The sequence below is a fragment of the Spermophilus citellus genome, assembly GCF_964194105.1.
Source record: "Spermophilus citellus genome assembly, chromosome: 13".
NCBI classification, from domain to species: domain Eukaryota; kingdom Metazoa; phylum Chordata; class Mammalia; order Rodentia; family Sciuridae; genus Spermophilus; species Spermophilus citellus.
In genome coordinates, this window is record NC_138193.1 from 23,030,432 (window position 1) to 23,052,851 (window position 22,420).

General features: G+C 43.8%; 1 long non-coding RNA gene across 1 annotated transcript in view; it reads left to right on the plus strand.

The window, feature by feature from the left end:
* The window catches only part of LOC308633024, a 426,181-nt gene that overhangs the window by 39,381 nt on the left and 364,380 nt on the right, over positions 1–22,420 (plus strand). The window lies entirely within an intron of this gene.

Sequence of the window (22,420 nt, forward strand, 5' to 3'; positions counted from 1 at the left end):
CCCCATCCCGATTGTCTACATGTGTTCTGGGATGCCGCAGTCTGGCTGGGCACAGAATCACGAGCCACTCAAACAGGAACAAAACTTTATTTTTGAAAATGCCACCAATACCCCGTACGCGTCCGGCAAGCAAACAGGTCCACACACGACGTTGCGTCTACCGGAACCGGGGCCCCGGACCTCCCCCGGAATTCCCTCCTACTTTCCTTCCCCAACCAATGGGAACTCTCCAGGAGTCCCATAACATGAGTCCCATAGCAGGCCAAGGTGAACAGCAGGAGTCCAATTTCCATATGAATGTAAATCTTAACATAATCATATCATCTCAATGGCTAGCTGGCGTCACCTTACAACCAAAAGTGCCATGCATCATATTATTTGGTTGTGGCTCCTAGCATCTGCCCCCTTCTGTTTAATTAAGCAACAGGCAATGTGGCTAGGGACCGTGCCTGTTAGGTATGTCCAATTCAACATATGGTTCTTACCCGTCATCGAAAACTGAACTCTAGGCGTCAGCCTCCTGTCTTAGGTTGATACCACTGAAACTGAATCATATCCGTCACTGACTACCGGTCCAGTATATAGCCATACCTGTGGATAGGCCTATGCACCAGTGGGGGGGTGAGGTTCTTTGCCTCACCTCTGTTGGCCCCCAAATTTGGCCTTGGTGGTGGTGGGGGGGTGAGGTTCTTTGCCTCAGTTGGCCCCCAAAATTAGACCATCACTAGTAGAAGGGAGGAGGATACAGAAATGCCATGGCATCAAGTCAATTGACGGCTCCTTAGGAAAAATTGTAACACTGGTGACACATCACCTAAGATATGCCAGCACTACCATAATTCACTGTATCAACAAATAGAGCACAATGCATACAAGTGATACATAGTCCAGGCAAGTTTTGTAAGCAGTTCAAAGTGGAGGAATCTATCAATATGTCCATTTCCTCCCAAAATAAATCGACTCAGTGATTGAGCATTACTTGTTGAGTTATTATTCATTGATGCATCAGTTTATACAGTTTGTTGTGATAATTATTGAAGAAGTTGTAGTTTGGTTTCATCTTTGTCTTCACCGGCACTGGGATAAAAATAGGGATTGACAATGACGTTAAGAAAAGAAAAAAATGTAACATTTCAACAGGTGTTAATAAAACAATTTTTAGAACAATTTACATTATCCTGAACAGAATTATTAAATATAATGAAAAGGAAAGGTGAAAGTAAACAAACAGATCTGTTAACCTGCTTATTTGTACACATATTAAAACAGTCTTCAACAGCTGTTTACCCAAATTAAATTAAACCATTAAAATCAAGTGAATAATAAAAAAAATTTTTGGATCCATATTTTTATGAGCGCTCCTCATATATGATATATGGACATATGAACATACAGACATACAACACAAAACAGAAATGTGCACACGTAACATACAACACATAAGACAATAGTAAAGGACCTAGGTGAAATCTCCATTGCAATGTTTAAAAACTCCATAGTCAAAAAATAAAACTGATCAGAAAAACATTAATTTATGTCTGTATGAGCTCAAAAATAAAATGGAACTTTATGATGTGGGAAAAAGCAATAATAAAATAGATATTGAAAAAAGCATCCTGGTTGATCACTGTCGCAGATGTAAGAATAGCCAAGCTGGAGTTCTGGATATCAGCTGTTATGGATTTGAGTCAAATCATCTTCTTTTTCTGTAGAAATTGTTTTGGTTAACCTCTCTGGAATCCAAATCGGCTGCTGTTCCTCCTGTGGAAAAACACAGACAGAGACACGACTCCAGACTATCACTGGGTCTGGACATTTCCATTGTCCTGTTAGAATATCCTTCCAAAGTGCCTTAGGCTTATGTGCATTTTTGGGGGGTACAAATGTCTTTCCGCAGCACTAAGCCCTGATGAATCAAAATTTAAAAAGTTTAGAGTAAAAAGGGTTATTTTAAGTTTATCCTTGGGGGATATATACCCCTTTCCAATTCCCACCTTTTGTTTTAATAAGTACATTTTAATAGTTTGATGAGCTCTTTCAACTATGCCTTGTCCTTGTGGATTGTATGGAATTCCAGTTATGTGAGTAATGCCAAATGATGAGCAAAATTGTTTAAAAGAGGTAGAAGTATAACCAGGACCATTGTCCGTTTTAAACTGTTTTGGAATGCCCACAGTGGCAAAATTTTGTAAGCAATGAGCTATAACATCTTTAGATTTTTCTCCGGCATGAAGGGAGCCCATCAAAAATCCGGAGGAAGTATCAACTGTAACATGCAAATATTTTAATTTTCCAAATTCTGGCAAGTGTGTGACGTCCATCTGCCAAATATGATTAGGTATCGGTCCTCTAGGATTGACTCCAAGATTAACTTGTGGTAGAATGTCACACAATTTTGACATAGTTTTATTATATGTCTGGCTTGTTCTTTAGTTATTTTAAAACGCTTTTGTAAAGTATTAGCATTGACATGGAACCTTTTATGAAAATTTATAGCTTCTTCTATTGTGGAGAAAATATGTATGTCATGTGTAGATTTATCTGCTAGTTCATTGCCCAAACTAAGGGCTCCAGGCAATCCTGTATGTGCCCTGATTTGTCCTATAAAGAATGGATCTTTACTGTCCCAGATTAGACTTTGTATAGAGGAAAACAAAGAGAAAACAGTAGAAGAAGGTGAAATCCTACCAGCATCTTCAAGGGATACTATAGCATTAACTACATACTGACTATCAGAAAATAAATTAAATATGGAATCTTTAAACATCATAAAAGTTTGTAATACTTCATTAAGCTCTACCTTTTGAGCTGATTGTTTGGGTACTAAAAATGTAAAAGTTTGATCAGGAGTAACTACTGCTGCTGTACCATTGTTTGACCCATCAGTGAATATATTTGGAGCATTTATGATAGGGGTTTTTCTTGTCATTTTTGGAAAAACTACAGGAGGCTTAGACAAAAAGACAACAAAGGACTAGATGGTAAGTGATTATCAAATGAAACACTAGATTTACATATGATTATTTCCCAAGTATTTAACTCATTAGCTAACTCATCAATTTGATCCATAGTATATGGAGTAATGATTTTATTGGGATAAAACCCAAACACTCCCTTTGCTGCTTTTATTCCTTTGAGTATTAATTGTCCTGCAGCCTCAGGATATCTAGTAAGAACAGTGTTAGGAGAATTAGATAAATGTATCCACAATAATGGACCTTCTTGCCAAAATACTCCTGTAGGAATATTTTTGTTGGTAGTACAATAAATAATAAAGGCAAACTTATATCAATTATATCCAAATGCATATTTTCCATATATGTCTCAATGATTTTTAATGCTTTTCTTGCTTTAGGCGTTAACATGCGGGGTGAATTTGGATCTGATGGACCTTTTAGAATATCAAATAAAGGTCCCAACTCTCCTGTTGGTATGCCTAGATAAGGCCTTATCCAATTTATGTCTCCCAATAACTTTTGAAAGTCATTAAGTGATTTGAGTTGATCTACTCGTATTTCAATTTTTGGTGGACGGACCATGGTTGAGGATAATAGAACTCCTAAATAATTAATTGGAAGATTTAATTGTACTTTATCTATTGCTATCTCTAGATTATAATTTTTCAATAAGTTTGTAAGTGTGGCATAACATTCTAGCAATGTGTTTTTATCTTTATGCGCCAATAACACATCATCCATATAGTGAAATATTTGTAGTTCAGGATTTTTATTTCTAAGTGGCTGGATTGCTTTATTAACATAAATTTGACACATAGTTGGGCTGTTAGCCATCCCTTGAGGGAGTACTTTCCATTCATATCTCTGATCAGGACCTTCATGATTCAGTGCAGGGATAGTAAATGCAAAACGTGGACTATCCTCGGGATGAATTGGAATTGAAAAGAAACAATCTTTAACATCTATAGCTAAAACATGCCAGGTTTTTGGTAAAGCAGACAATTGGGGAATCCCTGATTGAGCAGGTCCCATAATAACCATCTCATTATTAATGGCTCTTAAATCTTGTAATAATCTCCATTTACCAGATTTCTTTTTAATGACAAAAATGGGAGTATTATGGGGGGATATGGAAGGTTGTATATGTCCTTCTGCTAATTGTTGGTTTACCAGGTCATGGGCTACTTGTATCTTTTCTTTAGTCAGGGGCCACTGAGGAACCCACACTGGTCATTCTAATTTCCAAGTAATTTTTATTGTCTCATTGGCCCTTTCTGAAAACCCAATCCATGTCTATTTATTTCTTGATCTATTTGAATTGGTGCTGTCATACCTTGTTCTTGTTCTCTTAATCTTTTTTCTTTCCTAAAGCCTTGTCTAGCCCTAGTAGTGGGCGCGTTAGGATTGATGTTATTTGTTAATGTCAATCCTAATTGATCTAGGACATCTCGCCCCCATCCTTCATCCCTCCAATCTAATACCATAGCACTTCTATGGGGATTTGTTGCCACTCCTAGGCCTCAAAGCGTTTGTGTGGCTTGTTGTAATGGCCAATGATTTGTCCATTCTTGACGAGATATGATGCTGAGGTCAGCACCTGTGTCCAGCAGCCCATTAAAGTCATGTCCTTGAATATTTAATTTTAGCATTGGGCAAGAATCTAAATTTAAAGACAGCATAGCCCAGTCTACACCTGTGGAGCCTAATCTCTTGGAACCTCTTTCTACATTACAACTGGAAATTTTATCATTCAGGCTTGGTATTATTAATAACTGTGCTATTCTATCTCCTGGTGAAATTACTGATATACCTCTTGGAGAACTAGCTATAATTTTTATTTCACCCTCATAATCAGGATCAATTACCCCAGGACTTATCATAAGTCCTTTTAGTGTTGAACTGCGTCCCAATAATAAGCCTACTGTTCCCTGGGGAAGAGGTCCTTTTACTCCTGTGGGAATGATTTGAACTCCCACCTCTGGAGTTAGTACTGCTCTGGCAGAGGCACAGATGTCCAACCCTGCGCTTCCTCTAGTTTGTCTGATGAGGGATTTAATGGATAATGCATCCTGGGCACTACCTTGATGGTGCTGCTGGGTTCCTCCATTGCCCCGTATATTTGTGGTTTTGGGCCCGGGGGCATTGGGCCCTCTAGTCCGTTTTTTGGCAATGGAGCCTGATACCTTTCTCCACGATATCGTGGGTAAAAACTTGGTCCTTGTCCGTTTTTTGATAATGGAATACCCTCTATGGTGGTTTGAGAACGGCATTCATTAGCCCAATGTTTCCGTCTATGGCATCATGGACAAATACCCGGTATTCTATTCCTTTGATACCTAGTTTTGTTAAACCCTCCTCTTGTGGGGCAACTCCTTTTAAAATGTCCTGTTTGATTACAATTATAACATGTTTTTGGCCTGGCATCTGAAGCCTGTTGTACTGCTGCTAAGACTTGCCCTCGTTCATTAATGTCTCTACATAATTTAATATATGTGTTTAAATCTTCACGTCTCCATGGTCTAATGACCTCTCTGCAGCAACAATTTGCTTGGTCATAAGCCAGTTGTTTTATAAATGGCATTGCCTGTTCTGTATTTCCAAATATTCTAGAAGCTGTCTGAATAAGCCTATCTACAAATTCAGCGTAAGGTTCATTAGTTCCTTGTATTACCTTAGATAATTGACCTTGTAAATCTCCATGCCCCTGTAAAGTTTTCCATGCCCTAACTGCATCTACAGCAATTTGTGCGTATACGTCAGGATTATATTCAATTTGTTGTCTTTGACCCTCATAAGGTCCCTTTCCTAATAACATATCTAGATTTCTTTGAGGGTAACCAGCTTCTGCATTTCACCTAGGTGTCTCCATGCAAAATTCCTCATTGGCAACCTTCCATAACAAATATTGTCCTCCATTTAGCACAGATCGACACATGTTAGCCAATCTCCTGGTGTCATGTCCAAGTTGGTAACAGATTTGATCATGCTTACCGTGAAGGGAGCTTGCGGCCCATAGGTTGTTACAGCATCCTTTAATTGCTTTACTGTTTTGAAATCTAAAGCATGGTGAATTCGTTGCCCTCCTGCCTGCTCAAGTACAGGGCATGCTAATCTTTGGGGTCCTGCCTCAGAATTCCGTCCATCAACTACAGGAGTTGAGGGCCACTCAGCTGTCTTTATAGATGGAGCTGTTGGTTGAATTACACCCTCTGGTGATAGAACGGAGTTAGAAGCAGCCTCCTGTTGTAATTCTCCACCTGATGGCTGTTTTTCCTCTAAGCTTTCTTTCTTTAAATTTTCCTCTGTCTGACTAGCTTGAGAGACCTTCTCTTTTGCTTGACCTAACGTTTTTTCTACCATAGTTTGGACCTCTAACAATTTACTTAAAAGTTTTTCAGTTTGTTTTTTACTAGATTCTAATCTACTACAAAGGTAACGCAACCCAATAAGATAGGATAAAACAAAGCCGAAACAGTATGAAACAAAAACGGAGCAGAGAATGGTTGTATCAATTTTCGCTTTCTCAGGGCCGAATAACTTCAAACCTTGAGCCAACCACTTTTCCCAGTTCGCCTGAGAAAATTCTAGGGCTAGGGAGCTTGAAATAAAAACAAAATAAATCAAAACAAGAACACATTGTTTTTTGAAATGGTCACCCATTCTGTCGCCTTCCCTCAGGGGCGAGCAATTTTACTCACCTCTAAGCTTCAGGCTTTCCCCGTCTGGGCCACCAAATGCCGCAGTCTGGCTGGGCACAGAATCACGAGCCACTCAAGCAGGAACAAAACTTTATTTTTGAAAATGCCGCCAATACCCTGTATGCGTCTGGCAAGCAAACCGGTCCACCCACGCCGTCGCGTCTACTGGAACCGGGGCACCGGACCTCCCCCGGAATTCCCTCCTACTATCCTTCCCCAACCAATGGGAACTCTCCAGGAGTCCTTTAACATGAGTCCTGTAGCAGGCCAAGGTGAACAGCAGGAGTCCAATTTCCATATGAATGTAAATCTTAACATAATCATATCATCTCAATGGCTAGCTGGCATCACCTTACAACCAAAAGTGTCATGCATCATATTATTTGGTTGTGGCTCCTATCACTGGGACAGGAGCACTTGGTATGGAACACAGAGGACCAGGCCAAGGACCCAAAAGGTCTAGGAGGCCATTGTCAGAGTGAGGCTTTAAGCCTTTGCCCTCCTGGGCAGCAAGAGGACTGACTCCTGGTGATCCAAGTCATTCCTCAACAAGGGTTTCCCAAGCCAGGTCGCTGTTTGAGGTAGGAGAAGTAGGTGTCTTAAAGGGGCCTTCACCACCCCTAGATGTTTCTTCTGAGGGGCCAGAGGAGAAACTGGCTTTGAGGGCAGATAGGATCGGGTAGACCCCCAGAAGGTAGTCCTCTCCCAGGTTAATCTCCCTCTTCCTCACCAATTGTTCTGCATGGTCCCAGGTGGCCCAATCAAACAGATTGACAGCCACCAACCAGGGCGCATCAAATGTCACGGTTTCCCAGACCTTTTTGGCCTGGGCATCCGAGATCTCTTGGCTTTTGAGCATTAATCCCAGTGCTTTAAAGGCTGGAGCATCATGCTTAGTGTGAGATTGCCCTATCTCTTCAGGGAGACCCTTACCTCGGAACTCGCTTGGCTTGGCTCGCTGATACTTTCACTTTTGGTGAACCAACTTCTTTGTGCCCATATTTGGGAACCAGATATCACAGTTTTTACTCCTCGTTCCCTCCCGACCTGCAGGAGAGATAGGTAGAACATGCCCCGGCCAGATGAGCCAAGAATGGAGAGGACTGACTGACCGCCCGCACCCAGCCCTCCCTCACCAGAAGACAATCAGATGAGTCAGGGAGACCAGACAAGGATGGAGCCTGTTTATTGAGGAAGCACACACAGCAAATATAAGGCACAGGAGCCAATCAGGATAAAGGTCAGCAGGGTGAGGAGAGTTCACATGTACACCCATTCTACAGGCAGTAAGGGGAGACACGAGCTGTCCACGAGGGTGGAAATGTTCTGAACCTATCCTAGAGGTGGTCCGATTTTTCATCACAACCCACAGTAACACCTTCTGGCTGACCACCAGGCACCATCTTAGTCATGTGAGGCCCCAAGACCAGGAAGTGAGCATCAGTCTGCAAGTTAGGTTTTCTTTTCTCCATCATAGGTTTCTATTTCTCTGATGTGACGTGCCCTACAGTGCACACAGAGAAATAGCCAGACTGTCAATGAAGAATTGAGAACTACACTTTCTGTCCATTGTAGAGAGCAATAGTGCTTCACTGGGTGAACAGACACTCTGAAGTACTGTGTTTACTATTAGCACCTTGCAGAGGAGGTTAGTTCCAATATTTTTTTTCTGCAAACTACAGAGTAGTTCTTTGTTATGTTTTATACTGTTTCTCTTGGGAAACAGCAAAGTTTTTTTCTTTTTAAGAAAAGAGGTTTTGAAAGAGGTAAAATGATCTTCAATAAGTCACTCACATTCCAGGCCTTGTTTTCTGCAGCAGCATCAGCTGGAGGCCATGGGCTCCACGTGGTACAAACACACAAGGCTGGAGCTCCTCAGTCTGAGTTCCCATGTGACTCTGTGGAGAAGCCACTGCCTGGCCCTAGAGGACAGATAAGTGTCTGTGGTGCCAGCTGTGACATGTGGGCATCAGTGACCTCCATCCTACCTGAGTGCTATGAATGGAAAAAAGAAAATGTGAGTGACAGTAGTGAGAGACCCTGGTGTCTCCTTCGTTTCCTATAATGTTCTTATCTGACCACTTAAAAGTGTAAAGTTAAATTTATGCTTGAAAACTAGATCAGCCTCCCCAGGGCTGAGGCTCTGGTGAGTGTATTTGCAGGTTCATGTCGCCCTCTGGTGGGCAAGAATTGGAACATCCTAGGAAAGGATTCAGTGAGAGGAACCTAAAGTGAGCCTCGCCTGTGTCCACAGGGTCCTGTGCCCTCTGCTCTCCAAACTGATGTCCTGCAGCTTCAGGAAGACAGCTCACGTACCTGTCCACCTCATGACTGAGACACTCACACACAGAGAGAAGCCCCCAAAACCAGCTGTCACTCCTGGGAATCTGGGAAGAGGCCAGAGCAGATACGTTCAACCTGGTCACTCACTGATGTCAGGCATAGGTGAGGTCTAAACCAGGTGTCAAGGGATAATGTTGTTTCCATCCTCTTCTCCAGTCCAGAGCCCAGCAAAAAGCAGGAGACAAGAGGCCCAACATTAAAGAAGTATTTTAAATACTCTGAATATATCTCTTCAGATACTTTCAGATGGGGCTTCTGGTTTCTTTATCTCAGCTCAGTGGGAGGTGAATGAATAAAATCCTCTCTAGTTGTTGGGAACCTGAGGGCTGTGCTGAGGGGAATTCTCATTGGATCCAGGTCTCTGACTCTGTTTCTCCATAGTTAAGGCTACATGTCAGATGCTCTTCCTCCTTCCTCTCCCCATCCCACTTTCATGTTCCTTCTCTAAGATACTTGCAGGGAATGGCCAGATTGTCTCTCCTCTCTTGATTTGTCTAAATGCTCAAGATATAGGTAGGTTGGATCCATGAAATCTATGTCTGCTCAGCCACATTCCTGGAATTTCCATTATGAGCCAAAAGCTGGGTGTAGCTCAGTAGTAGAGTGTTGCCTGGAATGCCTGAGGCCCTGGATTTCATGCCCAGCATTGATAAAAGAAAAGAAAAAGAAAAGAAAGAGAAACAAGCAAAATAGTGACCACACACACTATCCACACTCCTGCCTTGGCATGCCTCAAATCATTCCACTGCTAAAAACTCACTTTTGTTCTGACATCTATAAATCTATAATGCTACAAAGAAAATTTTATGGTTGTATTAATTTTCCGTTCAAACAGAAATTCTAGATCTGAAAATGATACTGAATGAGATGAGAAAATGCTATAGAGAGCTCAAAAGCAGACTTCACACTGTAGAAGAAAAGACCTGGGCATTAGAGTGTGAAACTATCCCCTCATAAGGGAATACAGAAAAAGAAACAAATAGAATGAATAAAACATGCTGGATGTGTGTGACAGGGTCAGAAAAAAAAAACAACAAATGATCTATACATATTCCCTAATAATAGGATATATTTAATGCAGAAAAAAATGATTGTTAAAAGTAATAATTCTTGAAAATTTCCCAGATGATAGGAGAAATATGGACATTCAGATTAACTATGCTTCAAGGTCCCAGACAGGCCTAACCTAAAGATGGTCACACTAAAATATATTATGGACAAATTATGAAAATTTACAGACAGAGATTGTTTTGAAAGCCACAAAAGAAAAGCAGCTCACAACATCCAAGGGAATTTCCATACGGCTATCAGAGATTCTCAGAAAAAATATGCAGGTAGGAGGAAAAAGAATAATGTCTAAAAAATGCTAGATACAATACTGTCAAGCAAGAATGACCAGTCATTGACCCCATTTTTTCTCATACAATTTCTAAGCTAACTTTAAACAATTATAAAATTTACCAGGTTTTCATCCTCATAAAAAATAGAATCATGGGTGATGAGCTGTGGTGTATCAAGCAACAGAAAGGGACAAAACACACCAAGTGCAGGCACCATGATTAGTGAGGAAGGAAGGACATTGACCATGTGCCTGTGCTGTCCCTTCATCCCAGATGAGCTCTGGTCCTGCTCCATTCTGAAGGCGCCAACACTTCCTCTGACCTTGGCTGCCAAGATCAGGAGTTGGCCCTACCACACCTGAAAGGTCAGCTCCCTCCCCGTCTGCAGGCTGCATCACCCATCAGGCCATGTGTTCCCTGAGATCCTCTCATTATTGCTTGTATCCCTCCCCCAGCTCCACCTGAGCTTTGGCTTCAGAAGCTAAAGTTCTCCCTGGACCAGATGCTCCTCTGTCCTGAGTCTACCTTGTTTCCTAACCTGTCTTTATTCTGTCACCAAATCTCACCCAGATCCTAAGAGAACACTGTCCCCAGAGGCTGGTGCAAGGCTGGGGCACATTCTTGGTGAGGATAAAGTTATGTCAGAGGACTGGGATGGAACACCCTCCACACTACTGAAGCAAAAGAGAACACCTGGGTGGTGGAGGGGGCATGGGGAGGTGGGTGTCCTCTCATGCAGATGGTGTTTCTGCAGGCCATGTGCAGGTCAAATGTGGAGCACAGTGAGGAAGATACACTGCAGTGTGGCCCCAGTGGGCAGGTGGGGGACACAGGCCAAGGAGGTAGGGATTCTGCTACAGTTTACATATGAAGGGTCCCCCAAAGTCTCACAGGGTGAAGAACTCATTGTGGTACTCATCCATTTGATGGGTGAATAATTTAAATGATTTTTGGGGGGTAGAACTTAGTGGGAAGGAGGAGGTCACTGAGATTTTACCCTGGATGGTGCTTTTTTTTTTCCCCAAGATTTTGCTCATACCTCCCTGGACTTATGGCTGAGCAGCTTTCCTCGACCCAGCCCTTCCACCATGATACTTCTGCCTTGGAGCCAGTTGATCATGTACTGAAACCATAAACCAGAGTAACTCTTCCCTCCTCTAAAGTGTTTTACCCACAGGTTTTTTTCACAGTGAAAAAACGCAATTGACACAGCATCCATACATGTGTGTAAAGATGGTTGTTCCCTGAGCAGGATCAGGGTACATTCACGAGTGGCCATGAGGCTGTCTAATGGAGGGCAGGCCAATGTCAAGAGGTTGCTTTCAGTCAGAGGAATGTTGGTGGGAAACAATGCACCAGAGACAATCAGAGCCATGATTCTCACTGAAGGTAGAAGAGATCCCACACAAAAAGGGACATCACTGGTTCAAACATGATTTTGACTAGAATCAGAAATATCAGATTAAACTCAGAATTGTATGTAGGAATAGATAGGAGTGTGCATGCAGATAGATCAGGAGATGATAGATGTTGAGGTCCATAGAGGGGTTGATTAAGAGAGTTATTTACACATTCTCTTTAATCCAGGCACAATAGCCCATGCTCCCAACAAGCACTCACAGTGCCCAGATTTATTTACCACTAAAGGAATCTTATGATAAGAACCCCCTGCACCACCTTGAGTTGGGAACACAAGAAGTCCTCCAAAAATGATGAGACCCTGGCAAAAGTAAAGAGAAACTACCAGGAAGGAGCCTCTCACTGGTCAGCTCTGGATAATCTTGAGAATCAAAATTTGTAATTATGACAAACTAACTCATTAAACAAAAGATGTTACATAAGTTCAGCCTGATATGGATAGTTTGATGAGGAATGGGATATCTATAAAGGATTGAGGAACTTTTCAATATTTTCATGTCAACTCTTTTTGAGCTCTATTGTTGGAGGTGGATCACAGGGAGGACCTTGGGCATGGGGGGTAAGTGCTCTGCCACTTAGTCACACTCCCAGCTTCATGCACATTTCAAATGGCCAAAGAGGAACTTCAGGAGAGAAGTTTGAAACATTCCTTTAACCTAGAATCAATGTGAACATCTGCAGTAGTGAGACAGATTGAAATCAGGCACCACCCACTAGGGACCTCTAACAGAAGAGCATCATTTCTAGATATTCCTGCCAGAGATGCTGCAGCTAACTTCTACCATAAGTGGTAGACAAACATCGTAATTGACAGAAATTCTACAAAACAGCTTTGTGAGCTCTCCAAAAGTGATAAGATCATGAAATTCAGGAAAAGTTAAGCATAGTGGGTTGCAGCAGCTCTCAGCTTGTGTCTCCCAGTACAGGGTCCTCTAGGCTGCAGAGTGCTCACAGTTGATGTGTGGCTCCCAGAGCAGCTCTGAGGCAGAGTCCCCATGGGAAGTTACAGCTTCCCACTGACAGTCCTGAACTGAAGGGCCGGGGGACAGTGCTGTCTTCCTCTGATCCACTATCTTGAGAACCTCTTTCAGGATTTGGTATTTATAATTTGACTTCCTTAATTCAGCTTGATTTGGGTTTGGTTGGCTCTTCAGATATTAATTTGTTGAAAGAGAAACTGGGCTACTGATTTTAAACTTTTCTTCTTTCTTTAGTATTAAAAAGATTAAGAGCCTTATGTTTACATTATTCATTCCTTCATGTGTTTATATTTGTCCATAAAGAAATAGAAAACCTGAAATTTTGTCTCACTTGAGAAGAATCTGAGAAACATGAGGACCTGGGAAATGGGGTTAGAAATCACCTGAAGGTATATTTCTGATGTTCTTCACCTAAGGAGCTACCATTCTTAATGGTCTTCTCACAGGGAATATTTTGGAGAAATAATTTTTTAAAATATCAAAATAAGAAATCTTGCCTCCTCAAGACACCTATTAGCTGGTATTCACACTCACTAATCCTGATATATGGGCTCAGTGGACAGAACATGAGATTTGCTTTTGGTTCAGGAAATATTGGAAATGTGAAGGGATTATTACGTAGATACAATTAACATGCCAAGGGAATTCATTTTAAGTCACTCAAAAGGAGATTATTCAGGGTAGGCCTGATTTATTCACAACAGAGTCCTTAAAAGTGAGTCAGCCTCACACTCTTGTGGAAGGATTCTTTATAGTGGTCTCAGGTTTATGTAACATGAAAATTCTGTACTGTCCCCAGAAGACCTGCCCAGCACTTGTGCTTGATGACTCCCGCTAAATAAATAAACAACCCCAACAGGCCCATTTCATGAATTTCCTCCAGTGCCCTTCACACCCCCCAAGGAATGAATCAAAACCTGTGACCTGTCAGGAAAGGTGGCAGGAGAGCTCAGGGCTGTGGGAGGGAGAAGCAGCCAGGGCAGCAAAGGCTCCCTCACCCTCAGCCTGGAGGAGGCTTGTGTCTGAGGCTGAGGCTCTTGGGAGGAGCACTTTACTGCTGCTGGAGTAACAGTTGGCATGTTCTCAGCCTGGGACTGCTGATGGAGAGTGAAATCTGTGCCTGACCCACTGCCCATGAACCTCCAGGGACCCCAGCTTTCTGGTGGACCCCCAGGAGAACAGCAGCCTGGGACTTGTCCTGGCTTCTGCTGGTGCCAGGCTACGTAGTCCTTCTGATTAGAAAAGACACTCAGGCTGGACTTGCAGATGATGGTGACCATGTCTCCTGCAGACACAGCCCGAGGGCCTGGAGACTGGGACATCACCATGTCCTCACAGGCATCTTCAGTCAGAATAACCTAGGAATGGACCATGAACTAAATCTCTCTCTCTCTCTCTCTCTCTCTCTCTCTCTCTCTCTCTCTCTCTCTCTCTCTCTCTCTCTCTCTCTCTCTCTCTCTCTCTCTCTCTCTCTCACACACACACACACACACACAAATTTTTCACATATGCATTGGAACATCTCATTTGATATTCACTTTTAATTAGTATTAAAAGTCAGCACACGATTAGGCCCATATGGGAAGTAGTCATTTTTTCTCACTATATCTTAAAATTAGCTTGCCAGCCCTATAAACCTAATAATATGAAGATATCCAGCACTTAAATCTCTTACCAAAGGCCCAGAGCCACAGGAACATGCACACCTGTGTCTGAGACAACATCCTGCTGTGCCTGTCCGGCTTTGAGCTCAGGTCTCATTGCAAAGTCCTCATGTATAAACTGTGGGCAGCAGGGTGGGCCTTCGGGAGCCTTGCAAAGCCATTAGCAAATAAGAAAGCAAAAAACCTGTACTGCAGGGTTGGGGGGAGTATTTGATAGCATTTAAGACATAAATAAACCAGAAAGTGTAGTTTGGGGATTAGAAAACACAGAACTAAACATAGAAGTTCAAAGAATCCAATCTACTCAATGATGGAAGGAGGGGCTTAGTTTAAATCAATGTGATATTTATGGGTTTAATTGTACAGAAATGACAGGCTAAGTACATAAATTAAAATACATATTATATATGTATATAGACATATATACATATATTTACATAGAGAGAGAGAGAGTTCAGAAATGTGAAGAAATATATTTCAATACATTGACATTTACAGGTATGATAGGCTATATATAAAGGCTGAAATACCAGATAGATTGGTAGATAGATAGATAGATAGATAGATAGATAGATAGATAGATAGAGTTCAGCAATCATAGGAAATATATTTGAGTTGAGTTTTTCAGAAGTGACACCTCAAATCAAGAATTTTTTAATAATTTAAAAGCTAGAAAAACACAACAAAATAAATTAAAAAATTTTAGAAATGGAGGGATGAAGGGAGGGAGGAAAGAAGATTCAGGAAATGGTAAAAAAAAAAAAAAAAAAAAAGAAAGGGAGACAAAGAGAAGTGACAACCTTGGGGCCAGTTTCCATCCCCGTGACCAGGACAGCCCTGAGCTACGGCCACCTTGGCCATGAGGCTCAGAGAGCACTGCCCACAACAGAGCTCAGGACCTGGCTCTGCAGCCACAGCCAGAAGGCAGCCCAGAACCCACTCCTGAGAGCCCAGCAGGGCCCCATTCAAGCCAGGGATCGGGCTCTCAGCTAGGGTCAGTGTGACCAGGACCCTGGACACCATTGCCCAGGCCTGTCAGGATTGCATCAGGCTCTGAGTAAGCAGGAAGGGGGAGGGAGAAGCAGGATCCCATGGGAAGTGGGGCTGCCCCCACCCTGCCAAGGCTGCTATTCCAAGGTGCACGTTGGAGAGGGGAAGGGCCACCAGCCTGCCTCAGTTACAGCCTCACTGCTGAGTGGCCACATGGAGCCTCTGAAGAGGCACAGCCACCCCAAGCCCTCTTGAATCCTCACATATGGTCCTATAAGGCCCAAGACCTCAGAGTCAGAGGTTCTGCACCCAAAATCAGAAGGACAACTTGAGTAGGATTGAAAACAATAAACATGATGAAGTGGAGAGTCATCCCAGATGTCAGATTTGGAGCTGTGAAAGGACATTGAAAAAACAAATTATAAAATGACATGATGGGACAGGACATGGAACTAAAAACATAAAACACATTAATAAACCAAATATTATTGACAGCCGAGGACATTTCATATCCAAAGCAAACTGTTTAACATTTCATAAAATTTTAACATTAAACCAGAAATGTTATTAACAACCAAATAAATTTTAATATTTTAATTTATTCAATGTGATCAATCATTTTTACCCAATTGAAATAATATGGTGACCTCACTTTTTTATTTACAAAACATTATAATTAATGCTTATAATCAATCAGATTCACACTTTACTTGGGGGCTAGTGACTTAGCTCAGTTGGTAGAGAACTTGCCTCACATGCACAAAAAAAAAAAAATAGAAAAAAAGACAGAGAGAGAGAAAGGGAGATTGATAGTCCATCTGCTTATGCAATATGAGTGTCCCACAGTCCAAGGCAAGAGAACATTCCCATATTCCCAAGGAAAGTATCTGAAAGATGAGCAAATCTCCCCAACCTGCACACTTCCAACCAAGTTGTTCAACCCTCTGGACCCTGTCAAACTCAAAACTTTTGCTTTCTTACTCTCAAAGAAACTACAACCCATTTTCTTTCATTTTACTTACTTCTGCTCATTAAGATAAGAAACATGGAGAACCGCACCTCCAAAATCCAGAAGTGCCACCATGCAAACCCACCTGCTCCTCACGGTGTTCTCAGGGAAGCTGTCACTCAGGACAGGAGGAGAGCCCCGGGGGTTTATTGGTACTAGAGAAACCATGACAGGGGCCTTGGCTGATCAAGGCCCACACACCAACTTCCCTACTGTGTGGAGGGAGTGTCAGGACCCAGGCTGTCTGGAAAAGCAGCACAGCCTTGTTGGCCAAAACAACACAGGCTCACTCTGTCCTAGCCACGGAAGAAGGAGTCTGAAATCCATGTCCCAGTGCAGTGGGCCCAGAACCCTCTCACCAGTGACCCACTGGAGCAAGGCCCAGGAGATCATCAGTGCAAATGCAATCACGCTGACACGAGGAGAACCTGGATTCACTTCTCTTCTACTAAGGAAATCTCCTGTTCAACCCAGGACTTCTGACACCTGCTGCCCAGTGACTCTGAAAGAAAATAGCTGCAGGGGAAATAAATGCTCTCTCATCAGTGAGAAAGAACTAACCTAGAATGCTCCCCCTTGTCCATTCTGCCCAGTGGCCACAGGGGTTTCTTCCCTGACGAAGTGATGGGAAGACTCTGAGTTTCACACACATGAAGATGACCAAGACAGAATGTCCATGACTTTGCAGACCTTGCGCCCAGGAATTTCACACCCACTGCCTCAGGTGGACATGTCCCTTCTCCTCTTGCCTTCACAGGGCTGCTGGATCTCCAGCTGACACACATGTTCCTTCGCCATCACATTCTTTTGAGCCTTCTGCCCTTATTGCATTCACTAGGCCAGAAAAAGTGCCCACCGAACACTGTCCCTGACATTCTCCTTTTTCTCCAGGTAACAGCAGACACAGAAGCTCTGCAGCTGGCTCAACTGCCTTCGGTGGCTGAAAGAAAATCTCTTGATGGATCCTAGTCAGGTGGCACTTGTCACCTTCTCTCCTTAGCTCAGAGGGAGCCAGCCAGTTGGCATTCCCCACCTAGAGGTTGACCTGGATACAACATCCCTAGCCTAGTGTAAGTACTGTACTAGGGTGGCAGCCCTGGAACCCATGACCCCCACAGAGCCAGCTTCCATGACAGGGCCATCTGCCCAAGCCACAGAGAACCTGGGCTGTTTCTGTATTGTATTGGCTCCAACTATAGAAGAAATCTGATGTCCCTGGGCTCACAAGGAGGCCCCTCCCTCCCTCACTCTCCCCATCCAGCATCCACCAGGGCATTTGCATGCTGCACCCTGTGGAGGGCCTTTCTGCAAGGCTTACATAAAAGCTCACCTCTAACCTTCCCTTGACTCACCAGGACTCCTCAGCTCAGCTTCTCAAAATGAGGCTCCCTGCTCAGCTCCTGGGGCTACTGCTGCTCTGGATCCCTGGTGAGGACAGAGGGAATGAGGAAAGATAAGGGGGAGGGGGTGAGCCCTTGGCCCCCATTCTGCCCATGTGTGCTCTGTCCACATGAGAGAGGCACAAGTCTTGGCCTCTAGGATATGCTTGCACTGGTTAGGTCTGTGTGAGAGAAGAACATTCCAGAATGAGCAAGGACCTTCCTATGATGAAGATTGTCACATAAAAAGAGAAGGATGCTGTAGGTGAATTCTCCAGAGCCACTTATGGATTAGAAACTTGATTCCTTTCTTAAAAACTGATATTTATAGGCCACATAAATCAAAAATCGTAAATACTAATTCTATGAAAATATATAAAGAAATACAAGTATGCCTCATATATTGACAATAACTATGCTTTTCTCTTTTTCCAGGAAACAGTGGGGATGTTGTGCTGACCCAGACTCCTCTCTCTGAGCCTATCACGCCTGGTCAGTCAGCCTCCATCTCCTGCAGGTCCAGTCAGAGCCTCCTAAACAGTTATGGAAACACCTTTTTAAACTGGGTTGTGCACAAGCCAGGCCAGGCTCCACAGGGCCTAATATATAAGGTTTCCAACCGGTACACTGGGGTCCCAGACAGGTTCAGTGGCAGTGGGTCAGGGACAGATTTCACACTGAGAATCAGCAGGGTGGAGCCTGAGGATGCTGGGGTGTATTACTGCTGGCAAGGTTCATATGTTCCTCCCACAGTGGTGCAGCCCCGAACAAAAACCTCCCTGCCTGGGTGGCCCAGCTGCCACAGGAGCTGCTGGTCTGGGCAGTAGCACAGCAGATTCTCTGCCCTGTGAGAGGAAGGTGCTGGGAACTCAGGGAACAGGTGCAGCTGAGGGCTATGGACCATGACTGCCTGGGCCACAGATCAGGTCACACCCATGAGTGGCTCTTTCAGCTGCAGCAGCCTGGCCTGGCATGTGGAGGTCAACACAGAAGTGTCCAGGGACCTTCTGAAAGAGCAGACAGGATGAGCATGGACACTGCATGAGGAGCAGGACCTGTGCCCTAGGCAGGACTCTGGAAAACAATCCAAGGACTCTGACTTGGGTGCCATTCAGTTCTTGCCCAAGAATTTATTGTTCTGCAATTTTTTGTGAATTATAAAAATGTAAAGGAAACTATAAGAACAGTTCACAAAAATAGAGAAAATTACAGAGGCCAGAAGAGGAGGCAGAGCAAGGAAACACTTAAGTGAATGTCACCAGAATGGCTCACTTGAGAACCAGAGTTTTGGAAAGAGAGAGTAAAGGGAGAGGGAGAGAAGGAGGGGGACAAAAGGAGAGAGAGAGACAGAGAGAGAGGTTTCTCTGGGTGAGAGGTTTTGAACCACTGGGTGGAGCGTCTGATCCTGGAAGCATCCAGGTGGAAAAACATCACATGTGAAGTAGGAGACCAGGAGGACAAGGGATGAACATGGACAAAGTTCAGATTGGAAGAGGAAAAGGGAGAATCAGTCTTCTGTAAGGAACACCGGGGCAGAGACACCTATGGAGGAGGCCCAAAAAGGACACACACAGGGAAGTGCAGACAGACAGATGATGGCAGACCACAGTGGTGCTTACTGCTCTCTGCCTTCTCTTTAATAACCCAAAAGTTACATATTGCCCCCACCAGTGACTACCCTTCAGCAGTGTTCCTCTAACCCTGAGGGCTGGCTCACTGAGATAAGGTCCAGGTGGCTGCAAACACAGAGCCCCTCTCCTCCACCAGATGTCACTGTGTAAACCAGGTAGTGCATTCACACAGTTATCCTAATAGCCTCAGCGGGGAATCGCTGGGCATTCCAATCCTGGGAATCAGGGTGCCTATTACCCCCAGAGAGTTTGCTCCCTAGGGGTACATTTCCCTGTCTATTTCCACAGTCAGAATGAGTGCAACCATCTGAGTGTGAACATCACCAGATTGTCCTATGAGGTTGAGGACTAATGGTTGGCTCAGTCATGCCATCTGTCCATGGAAATATGCAGATTCCTTGGCCCTGAAAACACACTGTCTCCAGAAGCCATCTGCAGCCTTTGTGCTTGGTAATCTCCTGCTGAACTAATAATTATTCAGAATGTCCGTGTTCTTTATTTTGTTCTGGAACCTGAAATCCCTCCAAGGAAACAATCAAAAAATATGAACTGTCAAAAGAGAGGAGACAGGAAGGCCAGAGCCCTGCAAGGAGGAAGTAGCTGAGCAAAGGCTCACTGACCCTCAGCCTGGGGGAGGTGTGGTCTGAGGCTAAGGCTTTTGGGAGGAGCACTGTGGTGCTACTACAGGAAAAATCTGCCATGTCCTCCACCTGAGGCTGCTAATGGGGAGTGAAATCTGTCCCTGACCCACTGCTGCTGAACCTCCAGGTGACCCCAGCTGCCCATGCAGATGCCCAGGAGGGGAGCAGTCTAGGAACTTGTCCTGGCTTCTGCTGGTGACAAGCCACATAGTCCTTGAGGTTGGATAAGAGACTCTGGCTGGACTTGCAGTGACCGTTTCTTCTGCAGACACAGCCAGGGAGCCTGGAGATGGGGTCATGACCTTGTCCCCACAGGTACCTGCAGTCAGAAAAATCAGGAATGGATCATGAACACTCACACACACATACACACACACACACACACACACACACACACAATCTTTTTCACATGCACATTGAATTAGGTCCTTTAAAATATCCTATTAGTGTGGAAATCAGTACAGAATTAGGTCCATATGAAGAGTAGTCATTAATTCCAACTATATCTTAACATTAGAGCATCAACTCTACCAACATATTCATCTGACAACACTGAAGTAGTTAAATTTCTCACATGAAGCCCAGAGACTCCAGAACATGCACCCCTGTGTGTGGGACACCATCCTGCTGCCTCTGCCTGCCTGAGGCAGCTCAGGTCTCCTGTCAAAGTCCTGGTGTATTAAATGTGTTCAGATGGGTGGGGCTGCAGGGGCCTCTGCAAAGCCATCAGCAAAGAGGGAAGAAAATTGCCTGGACTGTGGGAGGGGAATGGGGAATATATCTGACAAATAAGAAAAGAAAGAGCCAAAAATTCCATCACAGATACTGTAGTTTTGTAAATGGAAAACACAGAAATCAAGGTAGAAGATCAAACACAAGGAACCAAATGTCTCCACCCTTCGATTTAGAAATATGAAAGGATAAGGAAAAAAATCATGAACTTGACATGATAGGCAAAGTGATAGAAACTTAGAAAACACATTAATAACAGACTAGATATTATTGACACTTTAGGGTATGTGACATCCAAAGCCTATTATATAACTGACCTGGGAATTTTAGTATTAATCCAGAAACAATACTGACAACTAAATATATGTTTTAGTTTCCATTTAATCAGTGTGAACTGCCCCTTAATTTTCTCTCAGATAGACAATGCGTGACATCACTTTTTTAGTAATAAAATACTAAAATAAATTATTAAATCAGAGTCACACTCCCATGGAACTGCAAGAAACCACAACTTGTGAACCCAATAGCACGTGGCTTGAGGAAGATACTAATTCTTGAGGATGAGCATGTGAAAGGACATATATCTCCTGAATCCCTTTCTGACAAGTCGTCCTGTCCCTGGTATCATTGATAAACTCTAAGCTTTGGGTTTGTGCCTGCTCCAATGTGATCCTACTCATTTTATGTCATTCCATTTGCTTCTGCTTATTAAGATAAGGTGGATGGGGATCTGGGTCTTCAGAACCCAGAAAGGCCACCATGTCAAAATACCTGCTCCTCACACTGTGCAGAGGGCAGTGGCTCACACAGGAAGGACACCCACCAAAGTTTATTGGTGCTGAGGGAAACTATGACAGGGTCCTCAGCTGCTGAGGCCCACACACCAAGATCCCATACTGTGGAGAGGGTGTGTCAGAGGGCCTTGGCTGCCTGGAAAACCAGCTCAGCCTTGGAGAGCAAAATCACAAAGGCTCCTTTTCTCCCAAGCTGGAGGAGGAAGTCTAAAACTAATGTTCCAGAGCTGTGGCCTCAGAACACTTCCCCAGTGCCCTCCCCTAGTGCAATGCCCAGGAGAATTTCTGGGCAGAGGGAATCACCCTTGTACATGGAGAGAGTCCACTCAGTGATGTTCTCACAGAGGGACTGTCCTGTTCAGCACTGGACTTGTGACACCCGCTGCCAAGTGCCCTGACAAGGAGCAGCAGAGGGAGGAAGGAATTCCCCATCAATGAGAAGTGCCATAGAATCCTCCCTGACCACCCTGTCCAGGGGACTCAAGGGGTTCTTCTCTCAGGAAATGTTTGCATGACTTTGCTGAGTCGCACACATGGAGATGGCTACCACAGGATGTCCACCAGTTTGTGGATCTGCCCTCCCCCTCGGAATTTCACACTAACTGCTCCAGGTATACATGTCCCTTCTCCTGCCTTGGGCAGGGATACTGTCTCTCTGGCTGAAACACAGGACCCTTTTCTCCCCAGCTTCTCTGACACTTGGGGTCTTATTGCTTTCAACATGAAGAAGGAGGACATCTAACACTGTTCTTCACAGTCTCATATTTCTCCAGGTTACAGCAAACACAGAAGCTCAAGAACTGGCTCCACTGGGTGCTGTCAGGGGTCAAAATTCAAACATCA